The 7863-nt window shown below is 40.6% G+C and overlaps 1 non-coding gene across 1 annotated transcript; it reads left to right on the top strand.

The window, feature by feature from the left end:
* The first annotated feature begins 3103 nt into the window (after positions 1–3103).
* Positions 3104–3232, top strand: LOC127487673 (small nucleolar RNA SNORA25). The gene has a single exon (XR_007914720.1). It is a non-coding gene; the product is annotated as a small nucleolar RNA SNORA25 (small nucleolar RNA).
* Positions 3233–7863: the final 4631 nt, after the last annotated feature.

Here is a 7863-nt window from a genome sequence, read left to right as displayed (position 1 = left end):
GGCCCCTCCCTCCAGGAAGCCAGAGGGGGCAGTGGAACAAGGACTCTTGCTGCCCTTCAGCCAGTTGGCAGCTGGAGGACATGGGCCAACTCCAGTTCTCAGTGCCCCATGGCGTGGACAGGCAACAGGTTCTTCATTCCCGGTTGGCAGGAGGGTCAAATGAGATCATGCATGGGAAAAGGGCTGGACAACTGCAGAAGCCATGCCTGTGTGCAAGGCTGCCCGGCTGAGCCAAAGGGTTCCAGCTCAGCCAGGTCCAGGGCACGAGGAAGGCACCCCATACAGCCCCAGCCCACCCTCACCCAGCAGGATCCAGGCTCACAGCTAAGCCTTTGCCTCTCCTGTGCCAGACACAGCAGTGCCTTCGCCTTGGTCCCCCCTGAACCATGTCCCCACTTAGAGAGAGTGGGAGCTGAAGAGGGAGCAGGATGCTGTGGGTCAGCCTGCATGGTGGGGTCAGGCTGCCTAACAGCTGTGTGCCTGAGCACCAAGTCTCAGTTTCCTCGTTGCTAAACTGGGAACAAGGGTCTGGCCAAGTGGTGATGAGGACTTTTATAGATCAAGCCCCTGGCCTAGCGTAGGTATTCAATGAATGGTGCTATTGTTACCAGAACCTTAAAGATCTTCTTCTTCCAGCTCCATGTTGATCCTAGAGAAAGAGAGAGAGAGAAAGAGAGAGAGAGAGAGAGAGAGAGAGAGAGAGACAGTGACTCAGTCCCAGTCCCACCGCAAACTGAGCAATGGAAGAGGCAGCACCAGATCCCAAACCGCGTGCTCCCTCCACTGTCCTTGGTGGTGGTGTGTCCTCCCCGCTCTGAACACACGGCCTCTGCCATTTCCCAGGCCCACTGAGAAGCCTGTTGTCTTCTAGGGCAGGAGCCCTCCTCTCCCCCAGGTAGGACCTGAGCCTCCTGCTCCTACGTGAGCATGGCCAGGAGCTATCACGTGGGAGATGAGTGCAAGGTGTGCAGACCCAGCCAGGGAAGTGGATTCCTCAAGGGTCTCCTGGGACGGCCGAGCTGGGTGACATCAAGTCCCAGGATGCAGGGAGACAGAAGTGAGAGAGGGAAGGGTTAAAGACTCGGCAGCTGGGACAGGCAGCATGCAGACAGCCCAGCCCAGTGCTGGGAGGCCTGCACCATTCCATTCCTTTGCAGATCAGTTACATCCAGCTGTCTCCCTCCCCACTGCCAGCAGCGCCCCTTGGATTAGGCGGGAAAGGCTCCCCGGCCTGCAGCCTGCACACGGCCCGTGGGGACCCGCGCCTGCAGCCCACGCCTCCACGACAGCTGCCGAATGTCAGGCAAGAACATAGATCAGCAGGATCCTGGCAGAGGTGCCCCAAGCCCAGACCCTGCCCCCGGAGGAGAAAGGGGGTCTGTAAGGGATTTGGGAGATACAGGGAAGTGACTGCTCCCAAAAATATCTCCCCCGTCCATATGTCACTGTGCCTCAAATTCCACCATTAGACACCATAAAACTTTAGGTCTTCCAAAGACACCAGTTAAAAAGCTACCCCACGGAGTAGCAGGCACTCCGATGCACTGTTGATAGAAGGTACTGGTAAATCATACGCACGTTGCATTTTCTTTTAATTTTATAATTTAAAGTAAGTATGAAATTCCTAAAAAATATTTACCCTTTGTCTCAGCAGTCTCACTGAGCATTTTAACTTCACGGAAGTTAACTGAAGAAAATACTTTCCAATATGGAAAAAGTATGGGCTATAGTTTCAAGATTGAATAAAAAAGTTAGAAATGAAAAGACCAAATTTTAACAGCAGACAGTATCTGTCCTTATTCTGAAAACCATGAACAGTTCCACCCACGGGGCAGACACCCCCCGTGTAAAGCAGTAGACAGGGGCACAGAGTGCAGGTTAGACAGCCTGGGTTCTAATCCTGGCTCTTCACTCACAAGTTCTGCGACACTGGCAGACCACTGAACCTCTCTGAACCTTTCTCACCTGTGAAACTAGAATAGTAATTACAGTGGTTGTGAGAATTCTGTGAGGATTACAAGAGATCACGTGTGGGAAGCTTCCTTCCAATCCCACCACCACCAGAGGACCTTGATTACAGAAACCAACACCAACATGAGTGAGCAGTTTCAAGGGGCCCCCCACCACCCACCTACACAGCTGAGAAAGCACACACAGTGCCAGTTCTGATTAAACTAGAATTTACTAAATAGACTACCACCAGCCAATTGAAACTCATTGTCTATTTGAAAAGAATAGATACCCCCAAAATTGTGCCCAAGTGGAGATAGATGGCAGGCTAAATGTCTCTCAATGAAATACCATCAGCTGAAGAAACAGGAAGGACATGAACAGTACTCTAATTAACATGATGAAAGGATGACTCATGAGGATTCCATATCCATAAAATAGGAGATGTATATGTAAGAGCACAATCAGAAAACATGTATTGAGTTTGTTGCTGAATACTAAGATGCATATATGTAGGTGAAGAAATCCCTAAGACTGGGCAAAGAACACCTGGGTAACAACAAATTGAGGAATTCCTGAAGCTTACGCAGGGTTAGGAGACAAACTCCTAACATTCAAAGCAGAGAGATCTCACTGAACATTTAGGACACACCTTAGAAGTAGGACTAAACTAGCCTTTGAGCAAAAGCTACCCTTAATCTGCCCTACTAAGCTTTGAAACAAGCTTCAAATTGACCACACTGATACCCAAATAACTTTACTGCAAGACATAAAACAGAAATATTGTTTATAGGAAAAGACTTCACACATTCAGCAGTGTTAATGATGTCCAGAATTTAATAAAAGTTACTAGATAATCGAAAAAGCTGGAAAACGTTACCCATGACAAGGAGAAAAATCATTCAATAGAAACAGACCTAGAAATGACAAAATCATGACATTAGCAGAGGAAGACTTTAAAATGGCTATTATAAATATGTTCAAGAATATAGTTACATACATGAACATACTGAGCGGAGAAATGGAAGACATTTTTAAACAGAACTTATAGGGATGAACATATAAAGCTGGAAATGCACATGGGGTTAACACATGGGGTTAACAGATTTGAGAGGGCAGAAGAAAAGATGCTGATCTTAAAGACAGCAGAGAAAGGTCATTTCAAAGAGGGCTTGTGGAGCTGTGAAACCAAGAGCTCTCAATGCTGTGACTAAAGACTGATGTTCTCCATGGGATGTTGTAGTCACTCAATAGTGCTGTGTTTTCCTGTGGAGGTATAAGATTAAAAAAAAAAAAAAGACAGCAAGAGAAAGTACCAAAAATGAATTACAGAGTGAAAAAAAAAACCTGCTTTAAAACATGAACAGCACTTCACTGACCCATTAAACAATACGAAAAGATCTGTTTTAAGGCACAGAAGGACAGCAGAAAGGAGAGACTGTCCTAAGAAATAATAGCAGAATCCAGAATATATAGAGAACTTCTGAAATGCAACAACATCAACAAACAGCCCAGTTGAAAAATGAATGAGGATTTGAATAGACATTTCTCTAAAGAAGTTCTTCAAATGACCAGGAAGCCAATGAAAAGATGTTCAATACCTCTAATCGTTAGGGAAATGCAAAGCAAAAATACAATGAGATGCCACTTCACATCCTATAGGATGGTCATCATTTAAAAAAATAAGCAAACAAAAATAGAATCTAACAAGCTCTAGTGGGAATGTAAAATGGTACAGCTACCATGAAACCAAGATATGAGTTCCCCCAAAACTAGAAGTAGAATTACCATATAATCTAGTACTTTGGGGGCATGTACCTGAACTACTTGACGGCAGGAACATGAACAGGTGCTTGTACAACCATGTGTATAGTGGCATTATTCACACTGACTAAAAGGTAGGAACATCCCAACAGTCCATCAATACATGAATGATGAACAACAATATGGTAGAGACACACAAAAGAATATTACTTAGTCTTAAAAAGGAATTCTGACACATACTACCACATGGATGGCGCTTGAGGACTTTATGTGATATAAGCCAGGCACAAGGTCCAATACTACATGCTCATACTTATATGATGCACCTTGAGTAGGTAGCTTACTGATCAGCCAACGAATTGGAAGGTTATGTTCAAACACCTCAAGACCTAGAAATCTCCATAGTCTATCAATCTGTAAGAGGGTTGACTGGTGCACTCAGAACTGCAGACATGGTACTGACATATGCATAAACATAGACCAATGGAATAAAATTGAAAGCCCAGAAAAAAAGTCCTCATGTTTACAGTAACTTGATTGTTGAAGAGTGTGGTAAGAAAGGGGGGATAGAGTAGTCTTTCCAACAAACAGAGCTGAAACAACATCTGCATGAAAAGAATGAAGCTGGGCCTGTTCTTAAACTGTATTTCCAAAAAAAAATGGACTACAAATGGGCTGTAGACCTAAATGTACAAGGTAAAATTATACAACTCTTAAAAGTATACATAGGAGCAACTTTTCATGATCTTGGGTTAATTAAAACCTTTGATGTGATGTCAAAATCCCAAGTGATAAATAAATACTTCAAATTTCAAAAATTAAAGCTTTTGTGCTTCAAATAGCATTAATAAGATAAACAGAAAACTCACAGAATTGGAGAAAACATTTGTGAATCATATGTCTGATAATGGACTTGTATCCATAATATATAAATAATTCTGACAAATAGTAAATGGCAGCAAAATAACCCAGCTTAAAGAACAGGCAAAGGATCTGAATGACTATTTCTCCAATGAAGACACACAAACATCCAATAAGCATATGGAAAGAGGATTAACATCATTAGTCATTAGAGAAATGTAAATACAACTTATAGTGTGATACCACTTCACATCCACTAAGATGACTATAATTAAAAAAAATCAAAGAGTAAGTGTTGGAGAGGATGTGGAGAAATTAAAACTCTCATACACTGCTGGTGGGGATGTCAAATTATACAACTACTTTGGAAAATACCCTAGCAGTTTCTTAAAATGTTAAACATGAGACTACCAGAGGACTCAGTGATTCCATCCTAGTATACAGCAAAAATAATTGGAAATACAGTTATCCCTTGGTATCTGTGAAGAATTAGTTCCAAGACACCTTCCTCCATGTACAACCACAAATGCTCAAGACCTTTAAATAAAATGGCAAAGTATTTAGTACTCATATTTGCATGTAAACTACACATTCTCCTATATACTTTAAATTATCTCTAGAATATTTACAATATCTAATACCATAAAATTCTATGTAAATAGTTGTTATGTTGTATTGTTACGGTGTACTGCACACACATCTCCCATGTGATAGCTCCTGGCCATGTTCAAGCAGGAGCAGGAGGCTCAGGTCCTACCTGGGGGAGAGGAGGGCTCCTGCCCTAGAAGACAACAGGCTTCTCAGCGGGCCTGGGAGATGGCAGAGGCCGTGTGTTCAGAGCAGGAGAACACACCACCACCAAGGACAGTGGAGGGAGCATGAGGTTTGGGATCTGGTGCTGCCTCTTCCATTGCTCAGGAAATAGTGACAAGGAAAAAAGTATGTACGTGTTCAGTACAGACACATTTTTAAAGGAATCTTTGATCCATGGTCAGTTGAATCCACAGATGCAGAGTCTTTGGATACAGTGGGCTGACAGTGATGTCCACACAAAAAATGTTCACAGATGTTTGTAGCATCACTATATGTAATAGCTAACAGTGTAAACAAACCCAATGTCCATGGTCTGATGAATGAATAAATATAACTCCCCATAATGGAATATTATTCAGCTATAAAACTCAATGTGGTAATAAATGCTATCACATGAGTGAACCTCAAAGAATTCATGTTAAGCAAATGAAGTCAGTCACAAAAGACCACAAACTGCATGACTCCATGTATATGAACTGTCCGTGAAAAGAAAATCTATAGCAACAGAAAAGTAGGTTTGCTTACAGCTCGTGGGTGTTAAAGGAAACAGTGACTACTAACGTGTACTTCTGGGATGAATAAAATACTCAACGACTTACTGTGGGGATGTCTGCACAACTCTATCAATATAACCTCAAGAAAACATAGACTGGTATACTTTAAAGGGACAATTTGTATGCTATGGGAACTATATTTCAATAAAGCATATATATATTTTATATACTTACATGCATACAAATATGTACTGATTGTGACTGAATAAGAAAAGAACTAATATTATTCTGGCTGCATGAGACAGAATTTAAAAGCAAATTAAAGGATGAAATTTTGTATATTATGCATACAGTAACCATGAAAGAGTTAGGCCATACTAGCTTAGAAAAAAATAGATGTCAAGACAAGAGATCGTTCTGGAGACAGAGAAAAATGATAAAACAGTGAATGAATCAAGAAGGTACAACAATCCTACATGTAAGAGCATTATTCAAAAAGCCCCAAAATACTTACAGCAACATACCATACTTGAAAGAAGCAGAAAATTAAACATAGTTGAAAATGTTAATATTCATCTCAGATATTGGTAGAAAAATTAGACACAAAATCAGCAATGATATAGAGGAGTTAACACTGCCAACTTGACCTATAGACATATAGATCTTGCCACTCAATAACAGCAAAACAAACAAAACCCTCCTCAAATGTTCAATATCATTTGGGGACTATTAAATGAGTCTCAATCAGTTTTAAAGGAATTTTAGTATCCAAGTATTTTCCATGATTATTATGCAATTAAGTTAAAAAACCAGTCAAAGAAAGGAATCTCAGATGTCTGAGTATTTGAAAATCAATACACTTCTAAATAAAATAAAGAAAAATCACAAGCCAGAGTGGAAAATCTTGAGTCAACATAAACACAAAATATATTAAAAATTATGGGATGTATCTAAAGTATTTTTAGAGAAAAATGTAGTTTTAAACACATATTGAAAGGATGAAATAATCAATCATCTAAGTTGTCCACCTAAGAATGCATTAAAATGAAGAGTAAAACTAAGCAGATGTTAATAAAAATGAGAGTATAAGCCAATGAAATAGGAAAGAGAGAAAAATACATGAACCCAAAAATTTACTCTTTGAAAATACAAACAAAATAGATAAAACTTTTAGACAAACTGACCCAGAAAATGAAATAAATAAATTACTGAAAATCAAGAATAAAGGAGGGGTGCGAATTTTTGGTCCAGTTGGTAAGATGTTCACATCCCAAATCAGAGTTTGAATTTGAGCTCCAGCTCTGTTGCTGATACAGCTTCCTGTTGATGGGGACCACAGGAGGCAGCGGTTGATGCCTCAAGTACTTGGGCCTCTGCCACCTGCATGAGAGACTTGGAGATCTGGGTTTCTGGATTTGGCCTGTAGGCATCTGAGGAATGAACCAGTGCTTGGAAGCTCTCTCTCTTTAAAATATATAATAAATTTTAAAATAGTATTATAGGAGGAGACATAATACAGACTCCACAAAATTAAAAGGGGTATTTTGAATACTTGCATACTAGTCATCTTTTCTTTTCCACATTGAAATATTAAAGAGAACAGGTTTATTTAGCTCTGCAGAGGCAGAATCCCATGGTGACCCAGGAAGCAGAGAGAGCTAGGCCCCACTCAGTCTTTATAATCAACCCTCTCAAGAGAATTCCCTTTCAAAGACACGTCTCCAGTGACCAGATGACCTCCCGCTAGGCCCACCTCCTGAAAAGCGTAATTGAATTAAGCTTCTACCTTCTTTGCACCACTAACTTACAATTTCAGGAGTTTAACCATTTTATAAGTTCAAGAACCATAAGCTGCTCAAATTATAGTGACCTTCATGTCAACAAATTAAAAGTCAGATGAAGTGAAAATATTCTGACAAAGATACAAGGAACTAAAATTGATTCAAGAAAGAATAGAAAATATGAAAAAATATGTATCTCA

Source organism: Oryctolagus cuniculus, chromosome 1 (genome assembly GCF_964237555.1).
Source record: "Oryctolagus cuniculus chromosome 1, mOryCun1.1, whole genome shotgun sequence".
Lineage (NCBI taxonomy): Eukaryota > Metazoa > Chordata > Mammalia > Lagomorpha > Leporidae > Oryctolagus > Oryctolagus cuniculus.
Note: the sequence above shows the minus strand (reverse complement) of the source record. Positions and strands in the feature narration are given on the sequence as shown.